At 35.2% G+C, this 11,836-nt stretch overlaps 1 long non-coding RNA gene across 3 annotated transcripts in view; it reads left to right on the top strand.

Annotated features, from left to right (window-relative positions):
• The first annotated feature begins 2,154 nt into the window (after positions 1–2,154).
• Positions 2,155–11,836, top strand: part of LOC120068451 — a 19,102-nt gene continuing 9,420 nt past the window's right edge. The window contains exons 1-3 of one of the 3 annotated variants that reach the window (XR_005479206.1): positions 2,155–2,569; positions 2,671–2,779; positions 2,867–2,939. This is a non-coding gene — a long non-coding RNA (uncharacterized LOC120068451). Of the gene's footprint in view, positions 2,570–2,670; positions 2,780–2,866; positions 3,059–11,836 lie in introns of those variants that run through there. The other 2 variants (XR_005479205.1, XR_005479204.1) reach the window with 2 other exon arrangements.

Genomic DNA, 11,836 nt, shown 5'->3' with positions numbered 1-11,836 from the left:
AGAATTTTTAGATACTATATGTTTGTGGTTCTAGAATGTATAGGTATAGTGTATTTGTGCTATTGGAGTTATTTTTGAAGTAGTGTATCTTTGCCTTCTCGTTTATTGACCTAAACGATCGTCTAGCGCGCGCGCTTTAAACGACATGTGAGCATCTCATTGTCTACACGATGCGTGCAACCAGGTAAACGATTTACCTTGCGTTACTAAGCGATCGTTTAGTCAGTTACTAAGAGATGAAGCTTGCTAACCTAAACGATCGTATAGCGCGCGCACCTTAAGCGATCCATGAGCATCTCATCGTCTACACAACGCGATACTCAGCGATCACGTACTCGATCGTCAACCCGATGTGACCAACTCTTGATCGCATTCCCCATCGTTTAACCGATGCGTTCATCAGCGATCGCGTACTCCTTCATCTTTATGATGCGATCAACAGCGATCGCGTAGAACATCTTCTGCACCTGTCTCTTATACACATCTAGATGTGTATAAGAGACAGCGCTCGCGCTTTAAACGACATGTGAGCATCTCATCGTCTACACGATGCGTGCAACCAGGTAAACGATTTACCTTGCGATACTAAGCGATCGTTTAGTCAGTTACTAAGCGATGAAGCTTGCTGGCCTAAACGATCATCTAGCACACGCGCATTAAACGATACTCAGCGCTCGTGTACCTGTCTCTTATACACATCTAGATGTGTATAAGAGACAGCGTTTAGTCAGTTACTAAGCGATGAAGCTTGCTGACCTAAACGATCGTCTAGCGCGCGCACGCATTAAACGATACGCAATGATCGCGCTGTCTCTTATACACATCTAGATGTGTATAAGAGACAGCGTCTACACAACGCGATACTCAGCGATCGTGCACTCGATCGCCTAAACGATACGATCGACACTTGATCGCATACCACATCATTTAACTGATGCGTTCAACAACGATCACGTACTCCTTCATCTTCATGATGCGATCAATAGCGATCGTGTAGCACATCATCTGTACGATGTGATCAACCCTAGATCGCCTCATTCTTCGAAGAACCGCAACACTTGCCCAGAACTTCAACGAACGACTCAAAACTTCAAGCAAACTTTGAATACAGACTCGATAACGATTATTAATGCCAAAAAACACAGGGGCCTTTACAAAAAATCGCAAATGTAAAAGGATTTAAATCAAACTAAGGCTAATCAACCCGAAAACATCCATTAATTTGCATATCCACAGTAAAATTTAACCATAAAATTAGTGTGAAAATGCACCCACCATGAATGTAAATCTCATTTCGTTGCAACATATGAAATCGGAGTATCAGAACCTGGCTCTGATACCAATTGAAGGATCTCATATCTAAGAGTTCCATGAGTGCGTTCGGATCGCTCCGATCTCACCGTGACCGAAATACATATTATACATTCAACATATAGTTATGCGAACAAAACTTAATTAATGGCATGCTAAGAACAAGATAAATAATAAGGGAAAGAGTTCCATACAGTTGAAGACGTTCTTCACACTTCAGCGCTCAATGCAGCAGAACCCTCCACGCGATTTACCAACGCCCAACAGCAGCGTCAACAACAGGAACACGAACAATAGCACGAACAGGAATGTCGTGGGGACGACACTACCACTAAAGAGCCCCAGGTATTCTCGGAGTGAAAACCCAAAGGGTGGTCTTTTATGAATTTGGTAGAGGAAAGAGGAAACAGAATCGTGTAGGTGATAAGAAAGTGGGAGGGAAGAAAACGCTATCTAACAAAAATGCTTATCGTTTTGGAGGAGCTACACGATCGTGTAGGATTTACTGAACGATCATCTATATAACACCCCGTATATTATTTTGTAATAATGTAAGCTCAGTAATTTTTTATTATTTAGAATTTCAGTAATTGTTATTAGTTGGAGTGCATTTTTGGGATTTTGGACTTCAAGTGTAAAGTGTAAGTGCAGGAATTTAATTGTTGGCGTGAAATTATTCAATTTGGAAATTAATGACAGAATTTAAATTTTTTTAGAAGGAAAGAAATTTAATAATATAGAGTGGAATAAGGAAATGAATAAAATATAATTATACTTATTTTCTTTTTAGTTTTTATTATTATTATTATTCTTATTTATTACTTTTTTTTTTATAAAAATCAAATTTCCTTTTCTTCAAGCATCCGCGCCTCCCTCCCCCTTTAATTTCTTTTTCCTTTACCGAGGCCCTATCTCTAGCCACCATCGACGCCACACCTGCACCGCGTCGCTCCCGCCGTCGACCTCGACCAGCAATCCGATCTCATCGTCGTCCAGACGCCGCCGATCCGACCCTAGCCACTCGCCGCCGAGGTTTTTCCGGGCCGACGCCCACCGTTCGGCGAGGCCCGACCGCGTGCGAACCCCCCTGACGGTCGTCGCTTCCAAACGCATCAGTAGTCGTTCCGGCGCTTTGCAACACGCATCGTCGTCCAGATCTGCTAGCCGCTGGTCATCGTCATTGCTCTAGTCGCTACCGCGCGCTCTGTCGCCCTTTGTCGAGCGCCGCCCCCGTGGCTTCACCGAATCTTGAAAATAAGTGAGGTTTTGGGTAGATCTTAGATCTACCATTGAACTCTCTTGAAAGAGCTTTGAATGCCCATGGAGTTTTGATTTTTTTTTTTTTTTTGGTTTACTCAGATCAGTTGGGCTTTGGATTCAAGTTTTGGAGAAGTTTTGAATTTAGAAGCGAACGACTTGAGTTTCATTCTGACGATAATTTTTGGTGTTAGTACTTTAAGGTGATCGGGTAAGTTGTGCTGGTAATCTTGGAATGATTTAGTGTTTAAAAAAAATTGGACTTAAAGGTTAAGATCGATTTTTATCCATGTTCTAGGATCTCATTCAAAAGTTGTGGAAAGCTAGAAAGGAGTTTGTTCGCTTGGATTAATTTTTGGACTTTATTTGAGGTAAGTAATCTTACTACTGGAATTGCCTAGACCAGAATATTATGGCAGAATGACAACATGATAGACTGATAATATAATATGATCAAAGTATGTTCTGCTATGAGATCTGAATTATTTATTTATGCACATAGTATTTGATCCAATAATATTGAGGTATACATGTATGCTGTAGAACTATGATGTTGAGATATATGTGTATGTTGTAGAGCCATGATGTTAAGGTTTATATGTATGTCATAAATTTGTACAGTGATGATTATGATGTTGAGACTATGCAAATGTCCTTACTGATTAGTTAGATGTCCATTAGATTTTGTGTTTCCTTCGGTATTCACTAATTTGTGTTTCCTTCGAGATTCACCAGTTTGTGTCTCCTTCCGCTCATGAGATTTAGAGTTCTTTTCATGTTTCTTAACTTTTAGTTTTGATCTTTAAAACTTATTTATAAGAATCGTTTTTCAAACTTATTTATTATCTTTTATGATTTATGGATACCCCACTATTATTTTAGTATTCGAATTTAATAAAAGTCTTTTGAACTTACCTTATTTAATTAGCATTTATTTCGTCATAATCGAGTGTTGTTTTGTGTTCCATGCATGCATGTATTTAGTAACGGCCTAACTTAAGTCCTAGGGAGTCGGGTCGTTACAGTTTAGGAAAAGGTACATGATTGTTTAGTAAAATCGGCACACTATACGATCATTTAGAGAAGCTTTCCGATCGTGTAGGAAATAGTGTGCAGTCATTTAGGCGCGAGGTAGATGATCGTTTAGGCGAAGAGGACTATCGTATAGGCTCTCGTTTTACGTAAACGATCTTATCTATTCTCCAATGCGCGCTCCCAAATTCTTTTGGGCGATTAAACAATAGGGAATTCAAAATGAAAACATTTTTCATTTTAATTCATCGGTTTATAATAACCAACGGATCCCACTAACCCACGTCCGAACATGAATTTTGGATTAATTATCATATAATTAACCAACTAATTAATTAATAAATATAATCATATTATATTTTTATCCTATAGTTTTAATTTTGACCCAGCTATACTTACAAACAATTTGTGAAGGTCATCGCACTACAATTTGTGAAGGGTCAACGCACTATTGATAGGTTATATCCAATGGACACTAGTGCGAAGAGTGCAATTGTTGGTCTTTAGTGGAATGATCGATAGTTAACGGATGTTGGGTAATTTAATTAAAGAGTTTAATTAATTATTTGAGTATCGTTGGAGCTTCAATGTACAAGTCCATTAGATCCTCTCTGTAGCTCAACAGGGATTTAATTGAGAATTATTTTTGGATTAATTTGAAGTGTTCAAATTAATTAAATTAAATATATATGAGGTATAATTAATATAATGTATTTGATATATTATAATATAAGGTAATATGAGAGGAATTTGAATATGATTCAAATACTAATTATATGAATAAGATTCATGTAATAAAATTTAATATAAATATGATTTATATTAAATATCATAAATAAGTTGAGAGAAATTAAATATTTGGATATAATCCAAATATCAATTATATGAATGAGATTCATATAATTGAGTTTACTATAAATGTGATTTATATTAAATGTCATGTATGGTTGAGAGAAAATACATCTACAGGTTATATTGTATTTGATACAATATGTAACTATAGATTATGTGTTATATGGGATATAACATATAGTTTATATACATATAATAAGGTTGTTATTATATGTATAATTATTATTAATTTAATTTTATTAAATTAATATTAATTAATGAAAAGTTCTTCAAAGGTATGTTCACTCAATTCGTTTTTGTTTATTCGTTTAAAGCATGTTGTAATTTAGACTTGATGCATAACTGTTCTATTAGATTGTAAATATTCATGTTCTTTCACAATGGGGCTTGGAACAATCTGCTTCCGCTCATTGGTTCTCTATATTAAGAGTTTCTTCAATTGGTATCAGAGCCAGGTTATTCTAATATTCTAAATTCCATTGATGTATTGAATTACATTTGTAGTCTTGGTGGGTTTTATGTTTCTATAATGCGTTTAAGTGGTAGATGTAATTGTGGATGTGAATTGATGGATGTTACGGGATGATTGCATCTGGTTTTAAAGCTTTCTTTACTTTTCAAAGTTAATTTGTAAGGGCCTCTACGTTTTTTGACATAATTAATTTACTATCGAGTCTGTAATCAAAGTGTTTTAGTTTGTAAGAGTCGTTCGTGATGAAGCTTCAATGCATGGAGATGCTGTTCACTTTGAGGAAGAAGACCAAGGGTTGGTCGCATCTTGTAGCCCAAGCTAAACGATCGTTTAGATTTGACTACATGATCGTGTAGAAAAGTTCTACTTGATTGTGTAGTATTTACTAAACGATCGTATGACTGATGCTATGCGATCGAGTAAAGAGTTTACTCGATCGTGTTGTGTTGACTACTCGATCGCGTAGATGCTAAGGTAAACGATCACTGAGTATACGATACTCGAAGCATGGTAGGCGTGCGCACTAAAGGATCGAGTAGGCCAGCATGCTCATCTCATAATCACTAGCTACTCGGTCCCTCGGTATGAGATACTCGACGCTTGCTTCACAATCATTTAGACGATCATGTTTCATCACATAATTGTCATCTACTCGATCATTTAAGCATGCATTACACGATGTGCACTGCACGATCGCGTGGCCTTCATGCTTCATCGCATATTCAAAGGCACTCGATCCATGCTACACGATCATTTCTACTCGATCAATGTTACTCGACCATCACAAAGAGTTACTATACGATTAAGGAATAAGGGTTCGCCTGGGTGGTTCTGAAGGATCTCAAAACGAGAGTTCCATGAGCGGGCTTAGATCGCTTCGATTTCATAATGACTGAAATATAAACGATATACATTATATACTAACAGTTATGCATATTAAACTCATCAACAATATGCTCAAAATACAATAAAACGTAGAGAAAGGGGTTCATACCAGAGGAAAACGGTCTTCGTTTATGTGAACCCAGAACAGCGGAAAACTCCACCGATCTACCAGCATCCAGCGAGTCTCTCGACTGTTACTGCATGATTCGAACGTACACGAACAAGGATTTGGGGACAACACTACCACCAGGAAAACCCAGGTATCCTCGGTATAAAAAACCCAAAGTGTGGGCTCTGGTGAGTTTGGTAGAGGACGGAGGAGAGGATTTCGTGTAGACGACAAGCGTGCACAAGAAGAACACTGCTATCGTATAGCGGGGACGCTTATCGTATAGTGAACTACACGATCGTTTAGGAAAAACTGGACGATCGTTTAGGAAAGTTGCATACGATCGTTCAGGGAACGAGTGAACTAGACGATCGTTTAGACGAAAGAGAATCTATCGTATAGGCTCTCGGCGATCGATCTTTCACGGTTTCTTTTGGGGCGCGGGATTTCGAATTGCACGAATGTATTAATTCTCAAAATGAAAACCATTTTCATACTTCAACCCGCCGGTTACCTTAACCTTCACGGCCCACGTTCCATGTTCAAACGTTTAATTGGTTAATTATTAAATAATTAATCAATTAATGTAATTAATAAATATAATCATATTATATGTATATCCTATAGTTTGATATCATATATCTACTATAGTATTTTTTTCTCTACTTGATATAAATCATATTTATATCTAATTTCCTCCAAAATAATGTATCTCATACATTTAGCTAATTATATCATAAATAATTAACCACTCCAATTATATCATATATAATTGTAGTTCCTCTTGTCAATTTGAACATTTCAAATTAACCCAAACACTGGTTTTCGACTTTATCTACGCTACCTAGGTGACCTAATGGACCTGTGGCTCGAAGCTCCAACGGTATATGAATGGCTGACTAAACTCTTTAGCCATGAGATTCACCATCTGTTAACTGTCAGTGATTCCACTAAAGACTAATAGCTGAACTCTTCTTACCACAGATATATTTCTGTGTCCATTTGATATAAACAATCATGAGTACGATGACCCTTCACAGATGCTCGTAAATATATCTAGGCCAATTTACCGTTTTGCCCCTGTTGTAACATCTCACTCCTTAAGTACCACTGATTCCTCTAATGAACAATACAACATAGTCCAACTATGTGTGAACACCTCTTGTGTCAAGAGAAGGTGTGTGTGGCGTCATATCGTTCAAGCCTCGGAATCAACCCTTAAGAGAGCCATCTATCTACTTACCCCTGCCTCGAGGAAGGAGTGAATTCTATCTTCTGTAGTTGAGTTCTCAGCTCCCAAATCAGACGTATCCCCAAAATGGTAGGTTTGAAACGGCGACTTGGCCACTCACACCAATACAAATCAAAGGACAACCCTCAATGATAGAAGTTCCCAACTTACTTAGGATTGAGGTCATGTTACCTATGGTCATCCTAGTGAAGTGAAGTCTCTATCATGAACGGTATTATATAACGAGACATTAGCATTTCGTGGTCAAGTCTTATACAAACTCTTTGTATAGGACGCCCCCGCTCGCATGTCCCCAACACGAATGATCAGAATCAGATCATTTGTGACAAGTCACAACACTTGTGATCATTCCACAAAGCGGGCCGCGTTCGTAGCATTACCAGGATAAAGTTTCCCTTCTATATCCATGTAGACCATTTTGGTTATCACTCAAGACATGATCCACTTGTATGTCATCACATACATGCTTGAGTCACATACAGATAACTAGGAATTTTATGTTTATTAGTTTGTGGTAAAGCAAATAAAATACGTAAATGAGCAAAACAACAAGATGTGAAGTAAATATCATATATTAACAATCACAGGTGTTCATATATACTGTTTACAAACTACAGGACACGAGACTTTAGGGTATCAACCCCAATAAGTTCAAGACCCAGTTCGCCTGTTTGAACTGGTTGACTCGATGACTTATGTAATAGATAGTTTTATTTTCGATTTTTAGACGCTAATTATCCCAGTCCATTAATTTTTTATGAATATACATGTGGTGTATGTTTTATTATATGCCATAACGTATGTCATATAGTTTTAAAACCCACCATAGGTTATTCATTTGTTTATGCATCATCTTTATATTATAAGAGTTATAATATAGTAGCTCGCATGATTAAATTACATGAAAGCATGCTCATACATCAAATGATATAAGAGTTATAATATATATATACATTAAGCATATCTATGCATCATCTTTATATTATAAGTATTACAATATAAAGGTATATGAAAGCATGTATGCTTGGTTCATTACAAGTTATATAAGAGTTATATATAGTAATGAATGAACATTGCATAAAGCTTGACACTTAGGTTAATTTATAAAAGTTATAAATACCTAGCTTAGTAATGTGAATATTTTTAGTTGTTTCATTCTTTATAAGTGTTATAATTATTAAAATTAGAACTAAAATCAATAAGAAAGACATGCATGCACACTTAGGCTTTAATCATATTTTAAAAGAGTTTTAAATTTTGATTAAGATAGACCTAAGATCACGGTTCTAATGAGATTAGAAACCTAAGTTTAATCTTTAATTTGGTTTAATAGGATTAAATTGACTAATAAAAGATTAAATATGTACCAAATTTATCTATAAGGGACCTTGTCTAAGGTGGGTTCTGGCTCGACTGGGTATTTAAGCTGACGGAAACGGAACACTCTTACCTGGAAAGGTGAATTGGATAGATTTGCTGCATGCAAGCAAATTTGATGAAAGGATGTTAAAATGTTTAATATGAATTGAATCAAACTTGTTTAATTATCAAAAACAAAAGTTGTTTTTTACCAAATTAAATGTACACTTAGTCAAAGTTGGTAGCCAGATTTACTAAGTTAATGAATTCCTAGGTAAAATATTCAGTGGGAGGTACTTGAGGTATATGATACTTCACTTAAACCTCTACATGTTTCTCCCTAAAAGTTCACACCGTGAGCTGGTACTGGAGGACATTCCTCCACTAGGGAAAATTTCAAGTAATCAATGATTAGAACTGTGTTAATCTTGTTCTTTCAGGTGATGTAATTATCGCCTCTTAACTTATCAGCGGCGAGCATGTTTAATGTAGCAAAAGTAATTTTATAAATTTGCTGAAACATACAATTTATTTATATTAGTATTCAAGTAATACTCATTTGAAAAAAACCAATCAAATTTTAGCAAAATAATTTAATGCACGCTATGTGACATCTATCTTGCAATGATGTTTCAGTGAGGTAGGGTAAAAGCCATCGTAGAGTGATCAGGTACCCCTTCATTGAAATGACAACATCTAAACCAATATACAAAACAACTCCTTGTTCCTATAAATATCAGTCACCATTATTCGATCCAAAAATTGTTAACTAGCTTAACATTTTCTTGTAAGTGTAACCCCTCATTTTCGTTTCTAAAATTTCGCCTCAATGAGCCAACCATAGGAAAAAATCGATTGAGGCAAAAACTAAAGTGATCCTATCCATTCTGGAGTTTGAGTAAAGAGTCATGCAAATGTCATCTATAGAGAGATACAAGAAAAGATACCTCGAGGCTGAGCATGAAAATTTACGACAAACTAATGAGAGAGACCGTGGGATGTGTTGACACACGTCTCACTCCCATTTACTATAAATACTCTCTCCATTCACCTTGGTATTGATTTATACAAACACCACCTATAGAAGGACACAAGCAAAGGTGTCTCGAGGCCGAGTATAGATCTCACGGTGTAAATTTTGAGGGAGAAACGTGAAAAGGAAAAATGAAGTATTATATACCTCATTTTCCTCCCACTGAGTGTTTTACCTAGGGCTAATTTAACTTAGGAAAAATACAACTACTTATTTTTACTAAATGATTGTTTAAATTTGCACAAAAATAACACTTATTTTGAATAGTTAAACAACTTTGATTAATGTTCATTAAACATTTTAATAAACTTTAATCAACAATTGCATGCTTGTAACAAATCTATCTAATTCACCTTTCCAGGTTAGTACTCAGGTAAGGGTGTTTCTGTCAACTTAAATATTCTAGCCTAGACAGAACTAGCCTTAGACAAAAGGTCCCTTATAGATATGTTTGCTACAAACTTAATCTTTTAATTAAAACTAATTTAAGCCTATTAAACTAATTAAAAGATCAAACTATTAAATTGAATTAAAACCAGTTTAATCTTATTAAACTGAATTACAATTGTGATATTAGGTTTTAATCTGAATTATTGGTTTTAATTTCTAATTTTATTTAATTATAACGATTATAAAATAAATGAAACAAATTAAAACCATACATTGTATTGAATGACATATTTAATAAAATTATAGCATTTATAAAATTATCTAAAGTAATGTCATGCTTCATACAATTCTCATTTCATTACTTAAGATACATAACATTTATATATAATAAAGTAATGAAATAATAAAATAGCATTCATACATACATCTAACTGTATATTACAACTCTTATAATATAAATTGATGCATGCAAGCATATTTTATAACACTTATATTATATGATGCATGAGCATGCTATAAAAAAGATCATGCAACTATATTATAACATTTATAATATTCATGATGCATGAATAATACATAACCTATGGTGAGATTTTACTATATAGCATATATTATGAGTATATAGTTAAAAAAAATAAATCATATATCAAATGCATAATTTAAATAGCAATTTATGGACCAGATTGGACTCTTAAATCATTAATTAAATTAATATAACATTTATATTAATTTAATTAATAAAAAACTAACTATTACATAAATAATAACTTAACCGGTTCAAAACAGGCAAACTGAACTTTGAACTGCATGAACTAGATCGCCCAAAACCCGAACCACCCGTAAACCACTCGAACCAAGCAAACCAGATGCAAACCAGTTGAGCCACAAACTGAACCGTGCGTGAACCGAAATTTTTTTTCCATCTCGGAGTGTTGCAATGCTATAACCTAGCGTTACAATGCTACGAAAAAATGTTCCGTCCGTCTCATCGTAGCATTGCAACACTTGGACACAACGTTGCAACGTTACTGTATAGTCGGCCCCTGTACAGTTGCGAAAACCACTAATTTTGCTCCGATTTGAGCCTTATTTTCAGAAGAAAAAAAAATGTCGAAAACTGCATGAATGACTCAAGATTATGAATTTACAGATTCTATAACATGAATTATGCTCAAAACAACGGGTCCTTACAAAAAAATTTGTAAAATTCAAGTTGTAAATCTAACAGACCAATCCCGAAACAACCAAAATTGCAAAGACATTCAATATTCATTCATCACATGATTAATATAGAATACACACCCACCATAATTTTGTAAAAGAAATTCTGAAAAATAAAAATTAGGACTAAGAAACCTGACTCTGATACTAACTGAAGGAACAGTGAAGTTCGAATACGAAATGGGATCGTCCCAATTTCGAATTTTTACATAGAATTGCAAATTTACATAACAATAATTTATGCAAAACCATAATTTTACAGCATGCCAAGAAGAGAATTAAAGGGAAAAAGGGTTAGGAATTTAACTCACCCTTGAATCCAAAACCTTCTTCATGAAATCCCTCATAAATCCGATCACGAACCTTACTCGAAATTCAAATCAAAACTACACCACCACAAATGAGACCTCTGTATTCTCTGTAGGGGAAGAGAGTCCTCAGGAGTGTGTGGGCTATGATTTTTTTCTTTTGGGAAGAGGGAGGGAGTTCTTGAGAGATTTTGGCAGATCAATCAATAACATGACACGGACACAGACTCTATGAAAATCCTCTGTGAAGAAGATGATTATCCCATAAAACTACCCCACTAATCATGTTAATCTGAGAGAGAATTAAGGGGAGGGAAGTTATTTCCCTTCCTTTAATTTAAAAAATTAAATTAAA

This window comes from Benincasa hispida, chromosome 12 (assembly GCF_009727055.1).
Source record: "Benincasa hispida cultivar B227 chromosome 12, ASM972705v1, whole genome shotgun sequence".
Lineage (NCBI taxonomy): Eukaryota > Viridiplantae > Streptophyta > Magnoliopsida > Cucurbitales > Cucurbitaceae > Benincasa > Benincasa hispida.
The sequence above is the reverse complement of the archived record's forward strand: the minus strand, read 5'-3'. Positions and strand labels throughout refer to the sequence as shown.